We start from the raw sequence: 11,247 nt of genomic DNA on the forward strand, positions 1-11,247 counted from the left end.
GGAAAAGAATTGGAGTACAGAAATAGACCCAAATATATCCAGGAATTTAGATAAAGGTGTCATCTGCAAACAGTGGAGAAAAAAATATACTGGTCAATAAATGGCATGAAAACTGGATGGCCATCTAGAAAAAAAAAATTGAAGTTGGATTGATGCCTTCCACCAGGATAACTCCAAATGGATCAAAAATTTGAATGTAAAAAGATGAAACCATCAAGGTGCTAGACAACAGAATGGGAGAATTAATTCCTTTAAATCTTGGAAGGGGTTAATTCTTGATGACTCAGTAACAGTATTTCATATGAAAGTCTAAATTCATAACCAACGTCTCCCCTGGGCAGTAGTTATACTCCCCTCCTCAGCGTGTAACTTCCCAGTTTTGTAAAAGGACCGCCTCCAAATGAGTTTTCAAAGTAGATCCCCAGAATCATAAAACGGTTGGATTTTTCCCTTTTAGAGATTACTCGATTCAACTCACTTACGTTCTCCCCTTTAATTCAAACCTGCCGCATTTTGACACGATATAATCAACAAGAACTGGGTGACCGGCAAGTGATCATACGCTGTGTGTCTGCACTGTGTGGATTTACAGTCCACATCTGGGTGTGTGGCGGCACCTCAAATAGCCTTTGATCCAATTCAGTGCTGAAGTGCCTGGCACACCCCACAAATTCTGTAGGAGCTGGAGAGGCCTGAACTGGTCTTAGACGGTGGGCTGATTCATACACAAAGAGTAGCGGGGTTCACAAGAAAAGGCAAGGATAAATGTGCCACGAGGTGAGGTGAGTTGTTTTGAAACGATTTCCAGGGAGATATTCGAGACTGTGATTGTGTGTGCCGTTATTTCCTGCCTACCGTGAAGAAAACTTTTTTTCTGCCATGATTAAAGGGGCTGAACACAGGCTAGTGAGGAAAGAACCAAGCTTGCCAAGGGGCCACCGGCATTACAGAATTTAATCAGGGACATGGTAAAGAAGTTGTCATCGTGAAAGTGAATATGATTCATCTTGAAGGCAGCTAGCAGACAGGAAACGCACAGCAAGAGGCATGGCAATAGTTGTAATTATCTGTCACTGTAGGTGTTTCTGCCGCCTCGAAATCGTTAGGCCTGCACAGTTCTGCCACCCGAATTCACTTCAGGAGGAGTTATACAAAGTCAGCGTGTAAAGCTTCAGGTTTCTAGTAGCGATTCTGGAAACGAGTGTCTCCTCGACGTTTTCATTCACCGAACTATTAAGTAGAAAGACTAAATAGCCACTGCTGAGGAGATACCTACCGGGTTTCAACATGAACATGGAAACGGAACTCTGAGGTTTCAAAACTTTGCTATTATAAAAGAGATTGAAGATTTCAAGTAGCACCTAAAGCCCTGACATTTTGAGAGAACAGGCCTAAAAGGAACAATTTAAAATAGACCTAAAGGAAATTGCAGGTAGGGGAGTGCTTGGGACCGTGTAGCTGCTCTAGGAGATTCAAATGGAGGGAGTCTCGCTGTATTATCCCAGCAGCAGAATGTCAAGTTAGTGATTATTTCATTAGGAAAATATTTGCTACACCTGTAATCTTGAAGTGATTAAACAACATACCAGAGCAGAACATTACTCTCCAGGATTAAATACCAAACAAAATAACAAAGAGTTGACCCAGCTACGGGCCACTGGGATGAGACCTTGTCCACTTACCACATCAAAGACCCTTGAAGTAAGCCATAGGCAGAAAAAAAGAAGAATCAATTAGGATACTGGACTAAACTCAAGCTGGCTGTTTCCTTTATTTTGTTCATTTAGTTTCTAATTTGCCCCTGTCACTTAGTTAATCTAAATATGTACAAAAAATTAAAGTGGCACCCACCCTGAGCTATGTCAGCTCAGTACCTAATAAAAATGGGGCCCAGTTCAAGGAAGATGATGATGGGGAATGTCCAGCTCACTAAATGCATTTTCCAATTAGCTGGGAGATTGCTTTGTGAATCACTGACTTAATGAACACACAAGCTGGGCCGTTCAGGATGGGGGAAAGCCCTCATTCAATAAAGTGAAAAGAATAAATGAAATGATTTCACGAGGATATAGACAGATTTTAGTCCACCAAGGTAGAGAAAAACAATGCAAAACCTCTCTTGACAAAATGAAGTGTGAACTGTGATAATGTTAAGGGGAAAAAATGTGCTAAACCCTGGGGTAGATGGGTAAATTACTTTTGCACAATCACAAGTCATGGCAGACGAGGTTAGGAATGGATTTATTTGGGGAAATTGAAACAAAAGCTCCCTCTCTCCCCTAATGAACATGTTTTTGGAGCTAATCACTGTACTAGGTTACCCGTGTCTTCTACTCTTTGCAGGCTGTTTGTTTATGGGCTTTTCTTAATAGACTTTATTATTTAGAGCAGTTTTGGGTTCACAGCAAAATTGAGCAAAAAGTACGGAGACTTCTCATATACCCCTGTCCTAACCCCCAACACGTGCATAGCCTCTTGCACCGTCCACATCCCACAGAGGTGCATTTGTTATAATGGAGGAACCCACACTGACACATCATTATCAAGCAAAGTCCATAGCTTACAATAGGATTCACTCTTGTCGTATGTTCTATGGGTTTGGACAAATGCATAATGCCATGTATCAACCACTTTAGTATCACATAGATAGTATCATATAGAATAGTATCACTGCCCTAAAAATCCTTTTTAACTTAAAAACCTTGTTATGGATAATGATAAACATGTACAGAAGCAGAGAGAATAGTATAATGAACCCCTCCCATTTACCCATCGCCTGCTTTCAGAAATTACCAACCATGGCCAATCCCAATGAGGTATTTTGCAAAGGCTATGAGAATGGAGCTATAGGTGGACTGGTATTACTTTTGTGGAAAAAGGATCTCTTCTCAGTTAAGTGAGTGATTGAATTATTTTGGAGTGACCATGTATTAAGCACTAACTGTGCTAGGTACTTTGCAAATGTTATCTAGACCCTTGCTACTCCAAGTGTGGTCGGTGGACCAGCAACATGGGCATCACCTGGAGCTTACTGGCAGTGAAGACTCTCCAGTCCCATCTCAGACCTACTGAATCAGGGTCAGCAGTTTAGCAAGATCCCCCAGGTGATCTGTATGTGACTTGAAAGTTAAGAAGCACCGACTCCCTGGTCCAGGGTAGACACTTAAAATAGCATCCTAACAACCCTGCAACAACTCCTCAAGGCAGATACTATCATGCCCAATTTATAGATGAGATAACTAAAGCTCAGAGATATTATTTGGCCTTTTCAAGGTCTCCACAGCTAAACTTAGATTTGTCCGGCTTCAGAGTTTATGATTTTACCGCTTAGAGCATGCTGCCTCCCAGCTAGGGGGCTCACTTTTGGGTTAACTCAGTGGAAAAAGAAAAGGAGATGGTAGTATGTGTTTGCACAACAGAGGACCAACCAGTCATCCTGGCAGATGATGACGACAGTGACGACGACAGCGATGATGACAGCAACAACAATAGAAAACCAAACAGTTTGCTATTATGCACGCAATCACTTGCTCCACTGAAAGACTTTTTCACTTTTCAACCAGTTATTATGGAATCGTGTAGCCAGCTAAATATTTCAGAGCGGTCAGAGGTCAGGAAAAAAAACTGGAGCAATTATCAAAGTTAGTCCCCCTTGACAGTATCTGTTGACCCAAATATGAACCAAACTGCAAACCATATGCTTTCCCAGAACAGAGAGAAGATGTGCTATAGACTCACATAACTGGTAAATGCATTTTTAAAAATCCATCAGGCCAGTTTGACATCATATAGGCAGGAAAGGCAGGTTTCACTTTCCAACCAGCTGGGCAGTTTTAGCCTATAGCTCTGCTTATACTGAGAAGGGAGCCTGAAATGGCTGAGCACTGTTGGGCAATGCAATAGGACCCTTTGTGTTCTGGGTAGCATTTTGAAAGGAATATTACAGGAAAAGGTAGAGAAAAAGCATAATTCTGGGAGCACACCCCAACTTTAGCAGAAACTCATTAGATCTTAGGAACTTCTCCCTCTAATCCTAGGAGGAGATTAGGCTGTTTCCTACTCTTTCTGCTGCACTAATGACTCAGGGGATCAGCATGGCTGCTTGCTTTTGCAATGAGCTGATCTGATGATTAATTAGCCTCTAGCAGAAACCTGATGAAGTTCTCAGTTCAAAGCCCCAGGGATCTAGTTCAGGGCAATCTGTCCTCAACAAAAAAAGACTAGGTGAAGAGGCACACAAACTGGCCTGGTGAGAGGGGGCCGCAGGGCTTATGATTGACTTTCTACTTTACAACCAAATGACCTGGACACAGCCTGCTGTGGTAAAACAGTATTCCTACTGAAAAACAGTAAACCCACTGGCTCAACAAAGCTAATTGTCTACGTGCATGAAATCAAATTCCTAGTGTATCTTCTCTGCCTTGTAAATACCTATTTGGATCACTTTATCCCACATTCTTTTTTTTTTAATCCCACATTCTAATAGATTTCATAACATTTTATGGCCAACCTTGCCCTCATGCTAAAAAATATAATGAACCATACTAAGAATTGAGTCAAAAGAGGCCCAAATAAAGCCACCTAAGGTAAAATGGATGTCTTATGAAAGTTATCTTAAGAATGTCTTTCTACACATTGAAGGAGATTTTAAATAGTATTTTAATACTGTATTTGAATATTTTGATCACTATATTTTCCCTCTGAAAATCTCACAGAGACATTTCTAAGATCTATTTATCTAAATGACCACCTTTGTAAGGTTAGGAGGGCAGTTATTATTGATCCCTCTTGTGCAGATGAGGAAACAGAGGCTCTGACAGTTGAAGTTAATTGCCCTCCAGCCAGGAAGGGGCACAGCCTAGATCAGCATCCTGATGGCGAGCCGGCCCTCTCTTCTTTCCACTTACCACAGGTTGAAGAAAAAATAGCACAAGAGTAGCCACAAAACTATCCCCTAAAAAAACTAAGGCAGCTGAGCACATGCCAGGATTATTAAATTAGTTGGAAATACCTTTTCACTTTGGAAATTACAAGTTACACCCATGGGTCATTTGGTGAGGGGGAAGACACTGAGACACGAGTACTGAAGGCCTTTGGGTTGTAAGCTGTGTTGTGGACCCAGAGGAATGGCACTTGGGGCGGGGCACAAAGCTAGCTGCATTCTGTCCTTCCTTTCCTCACTGCTCATACTCTCCCCACCTAAGGGGAAGTCAGGAATATTCTGGAAGGCAGGGGCCCTTACTCAGAAAGTAGGGAGCTGGGGCACTCTTGTTCCAACTTCAAGAAGAGGGCATTCAGTAGACTGCAGTGTCTCCTGGGCCAAAGTCAGATGCCTTCCCCACCTCTACTTCTGGGGCTGGCTGTGGAGGGAACCATTAGTTTGAATTTATTCTAAAGGGCACGTCCTAATGGGTCTGAGTCTGGATCTGTATATGTGCTGCTATCCAGCTGAGGAGAGCACAGAACTCTTTGTGACGTGAAGAGTGAGTTAAGTTCGTGAAAAGATTTCAAAATAGTCCAGGGGAGAGGAGGTGGGGGAACCCCCATAGCTTCACTTCTGCTAGCCCCTTCCAGTTTTACCATGACTTTGAGTCATTATTTTCTTACAAAGGGCTATAGGGTGCCCCGTAAAGCTCTCTTCCCCACAAGGGAGTCCTGGGGAGTTGGGCTCCAGTTCGGATTATCTAACAGAATGACCCTTGTAGATACCATGTAGATAACACACAATCAGCCCAAGAAATAAATTCCACACATGAACCACATACATTTGAAAGGTCCCAACTGCTGGGAGCCAGACTAATCTGTAGTTAAGGAAGGGATTTCTGGAATTTTCTGTGAGCCTCCCAGGCTTCCCGCATCTCATCCCTCTCATTACGTAAAAGGAATGGAAAAAGGAGATGTTTGTTTGGGCCAGGACAGTGAGTGATGGGAAAAATCAGCAGGTGAGAGGGCATTTTGTAATATTTAATCTAAAGGTAAGAGTTTTGCTAACTACTGAATAAATTTACGGAAGGAAACAATGTCCTTGGTATAAATATCAAATAACTCAACACTCCTAAAATCCTGGAGAACGTTCTGGTTTGCATGTCATAGGGGCTGGCTGGACACTTGGAGGAGACGTCGTAGACAGAATTTGGGCATGGGATGGGAGACTGGGCTGGAGAAGTTACTCCTTCAGGCCTGAAATTCTGTGAAAACTAGAGGTGCCAATCCATTTTCTTACGGAAACTGTACTTTTTAAAGTACAATATTATAGAGATGGAGAACAAATGAATGGTTACCAGAGGTTAGGGATGGTGGAGGGGGACGGGGTAGGTGTGACTATAAAGGGGCACACCAGGGACATCTTTGTGGTGACAGAACAGTTTTGTGTCTTGATTGCAGTAGTGGTTCCACGAATCTATACATGTAATAAAATGGTGTAGAACTATACACACACATTGTACCTATGTCAACTTCATGGCCTTTATATGGTACTATAATTATGTGCAATGTAATCATTGGGGGAGACGGAGTGAAGGGGAACTTCCTATGAGTCTACAATTATTTCAAAATAAAAAGTTAAGAAAAAAAAAGTTAAGAAACATCAAGCACAATCCTGCATTTCTTTTAAGTGCCCTACAAAACACTTCATTTACACAATTTTTCTTTTAAGAGAGCCCTACCCCACACACCATAACTCCTTCACTCTTGAGGATTAGAACTACAGACTTAGGAACAAACTTTTCCTTTTCCATCTTAATTTCTTCATTGGGAACAAATTGTCAGAGACCGCATCTTCCCCTTTTTAATTTTAATCTACAGGTCTGATGTTTCAGATGGAGCTATTCGGTCGGTAATGCCTTGAGCAGACACAGACGGGGAGGTTCTATGTCTGACTAAGCCAGCTCTTCTCTCTGAAATGGAAAGAAAGCAGAAACATGTTAAATTCCTGTCATGCCTTGCATGTGAATAGAAGCATAAGGGTAGGCAGGAGGGAGGAGACAGGTCAGGAGGGTCTGGGGTCCTCTGGTAAAGCAGAGAGGCTCTTCTCAGCTCCTCTGTGCTTCTGGTGTTGAGAAGCATAGAGAAATTGCCCCAGGAGGTCAGGCACTTGAAAGGTAAACAGTTCAACTAGCCTCAGAGAGGGGGCCCTTCGAGTCAAATGTAGAAATGTGAACCAGCTTCCTTCCCCACCTCCCCAAGTACATCAGAAGCGGAGGTGGACAGAGCCTGAGCCCTTCAGTGGGAACAGGTGGTTGTAACGGGCAGGTTATAAAGGGGTTTGGGATGGGAGCCCCTGCCACCGGCTGTCAGCTTCCTGACACACTCTATCTGCCAGAGGCCCCAGCTTGGCCTTCATAGATTCCATGCATCTCTCTGAAATTTCTTCAATCCATCTCATCTGACCCAGAGCACATGACTATAAGCTGTCTCATATTATTCTCTTATTTTGAGTCATAGGGGCCTGGGTTCAAATCCTAGTCCTACTGCTTATTATTTGTGTGATCTTGGGCAAGTTGTCTTAACTTTTCTGCCCCTCAGTTTGCAGATGGGGCAAATGGGGATAATACCTGCCTCACAGGGTTTGTAAAGTGTCTGGCACCTAGTAGGTGCCTAGCAAATGTTAGCCTTCTCTTTGCTCTGCTCATTGTTTTCAGTGTGGCCACATCACCCACTAGACTGGAAGCTCCTTGAGGGAGCTTCTCCCCCTGTACCTAGCATCGGGTTGAGTACACTGTTAATGAGTCCCTACTGGTTAGGCTAAATGGTGCCTTCCCAGCTGCCTCAGTGATACTACTGATGGAGACCCAGAAATGGGCATAAAGGAACATCAACATTTCATTTCTGTTTTGTTTGGCTTTGGTTTATTTTTCACTTTCTTTTTAAAAAAATCTTATTTTTTAATTGAGGTATAGTTGACTTACAGTATTACATTTTTCAGATGCATCAACATTCCATTTCAAAGATATGAAAGTAACATGCTGAATTCTTTACTTCCCTGATACATTGTTATAGTAAAACTGTCCATGTGATAAGGCCCACCTTTAGAGCAAATATAATTTTAGACGAATATTATGTACCTCAAGTAAAATTAAAGTCAGTATAGCAATACAATTCTACCTCAAGAAACAAGAAAAATCTCAGATAAACAACCTGACCTTACACCTAAAGCAATTAAAGAAGAACAAAAAACCCCAAAGTTAGCAGAAGGAAAGGAAGCATAAAGATCAGATCAGAAATAAATGAAAAAGAAATGAAGGAAAGATAGCAAAGATCAATAAAACGAAAAGCTAGTTCTTTGAGAACATAAACAAAATTGATGAATCATTAGCCAGACTCATTAAGCAAAAAGGGAGAAGATCAAATCAATAGAATAGCAATAGGACAGGATGTCCGCAACTTACTCTCAAGTGTTTTAGAAAAAAATGTGTGTGTGTGCACGTGTGCGTGCGTATGCGCGCGTGTAGAGAGACAATGGTAAATGTAATAAGATGCTAACGATAGATAAATCTTCATCAAGAGTATGTGAAATTTCTTTTTACTACCTTTGCATTCGATCTTCTGTAAGTTGAAAATATCTTGAATTAAAATTTTAAAAATATATTATTTTGAGCATTTAACCATAGTGCCTGATGCTGTGCTAGGTATGATATTCAAGGAAGAACAAGACATGGTCTCTATCTTTAACCCAGAAGCTCATGGTCTGGGGCTGGCAGGACAAAAAACAGGCCAGCACAATTCAGTGTGATAAAGGATGGCACCGAGGAGGTGTGCTGAACCCAGACCTCCTAGGGTAAGGGGGTTGCAGAAGGCTCTTTACAGACGAGGTAAAGGAGAAGCTTAAAGTTGGGGGAACTAATTAAGTTTGGGGTGCCAATAGGACATGCAAGCAGAGCTGACCAACAGACTGTGGGTTATAGACAAGAGGTGCCTCCTGAGGACAGACAACAAGGCCTGGATTAGCAGGTGTCAGGGGCCAGGCCAAAATCACCGTAGCCTCCGAGGTAACATAAGAAGTGCAGGCATAAGCAAAAACACCTGAAGCTGAAAGGTTGAACACAAGTGTGCTTACTGATGACTTAGGATGAACTTTGTGGTGCGAAAACTGAACGTCCTAGCGACATCAGCCCCTAGATTGATAAATATCAATAGAAGTAGCCTGGATAAGGGCATGGCCCCAAATTAGCTAGGATTGCTAATTATAGACTGTGAGGCAGGAAGAGGACATTAAGTGATCATAAGAAACTAAAGAAGTGATTTTTCAAGAACAGGATGAGCTTTACCAGCAATAAGGATAAGGTAGTACCCAATTAACACACAACAGGATGGGGAGAGGTTGTTGTTAATAGGAAAAATCCTGAGAACAGTGCTGGGTTCCACAATGAAGGGAAATCAGCAAGGCAGTACTGCTGTTTCAGAAGTCAATGGGGGAATGGGAATTTCCACTCAATTATTAGATATAAGAGCCAGGATGAGAAAGTACATGAATGTTCCTACCAAGGGCCTGGTGGGAGCTCATTTTTTTCCTTTCTTTGAAAACTTTTATATTATGGAAAATTTATAAAAATAATGAGAACAGCATTGGCTTAAGCCACATAAAACTGCCAAAATGTGACAATTTTTGACCCACAAAAATGCAATTTCATGTTTCAAAAGCAAATGAACTCCCATATACCCATCACCCAGCTTCAGCGATTATTGACACATAATCAACTTCATTTCATCCAAGTCCCCACCCATTACCCTGGCAAACTAATTTGAAGCAAATCTCTGGTGGGTTTTTTTTGTGTGCTTTTAAATAAATGATTTAATACCTATAAAAGGGATTCATATTATATATACATATGTATTATACTATTTTTACTTAATTTTCTCAGTAAAGTAATATATTTCATGTGGCTCAAAATTCAAAAGATACATCCTGTTGTATACCTTTAATATATACAATTTTTATTTTGTAATTACACTTCCATAAAGCAAAAAAAAACAACAACAAAAAGCGTACAAAGCAAAAGGACAACAGCTCTCTTTCCTCAGAGGCAACCGACATTAACAGCTTTTTATGTATCCTTCCAGAGACGTTTTACGCATATGTTAGCAAAGAGATTGCAAACTATTCCCACTGATTTGTACCTTGCTTCTTCCAACTAACAAAATATTTTAGAGATCATTCCATATCAGCACATAAAGAGCTCCCTCTTTTTTCCAGCTACCTAGCATTCCATTTAAGAACCACAATTTACTTAACTAATCAAACCACTATTGGTGGACTTTTAGGCTGTTTCCAATCTGTTGCTGCTATAGACAGTGTTGTAATGACTCACCTTACGCATTCATCTTGCATCAAAGCAGGTAAGTGTTTATATCTGTAAGAGAAATGCCTCAAGGCTGAATTGCTGGATGAAAAGGAACATGAACTTGTAATTTTGATAGATATTGCCAAATTGCCCTCAATCAGGTAGGAGTTATTTTAATGCTGTCTTCACCCTTTTATCACGCACAGTTTTCTTGCTGCACCTTTCCACTTCCTCCAAGGGCCCTGTAGGGGACCATTTCAACATATCAAACTCAGAAACACCTTTCTGGCCTCAGCCTCCTATGGGTCTCTCGCTACCACTCTGGCCACACGACCACCGGCCTGTTCTTCCTCCCCTTTCCTTGCCCAGAGGTCATCATAGGCTGCCGGCTTCCTTTCCTCCTTCCAAGCTGGCCCCATGATCAGCTGTCTTAGCCATGCTAGTTTTCATCCCTGGACTCACTCTCCCCATGACCTTCTGTCGTACCTGCTCTGCCAATCCTCGGCCCTGTGAAAACCCCACCACCCATTCTCTCCATCCCCCAGTCCCAGCCTGCTAACTATTGCTGGAGAAGGTCATGAGATTGGCTCTGCTACAAAGCCAGGCCAGTCAGCCTCAGCGGGGCCCCAAGGGCTGCGAGGCAGTCCTTTTATATATCTGTATCAAATTTCTCTCAGTGATTGTTCCAAATCCTCTCCCTCTCTTCAGGTCCCTTTCCCCACTCTCACCCCGACCCCTCAGTTGAGGGCCTAGCCTTGGGTTTCAATGACAGGACACAGGTCACCAAGCAGGAACTCCCCCGATTCTCTCAGCTCTTTACCTCGCCCTTCCTTGGATCTCCGCATTTTCGCCTATGCCTGCTCATCCCCCATCCCTCAGCCTCAAGAGAACAAGGGACTTCCTCCTCAAGGCTTCCTCTTCCACCTGTGCCCTTGACACTAAGTCCTCTTGCATTCTCCTGCACTTG

Source organism: Lagenorhynchus albirostris, chromosome X, assembly GCF_949774975.1.
Source record: "Lagenorhynchus albirostris chromosome X, mLagAlb1.1, whole genome shotgun sequence".
In the NCBI taxonomy this organism is placed as follows: domain Eukaryota; kingdom Metazoa; phylum Chordata; class Mammalia; order Artiodactyla; family Delphinidae; genus Lagenorhynchus; species Lagenorhynchus albirostris.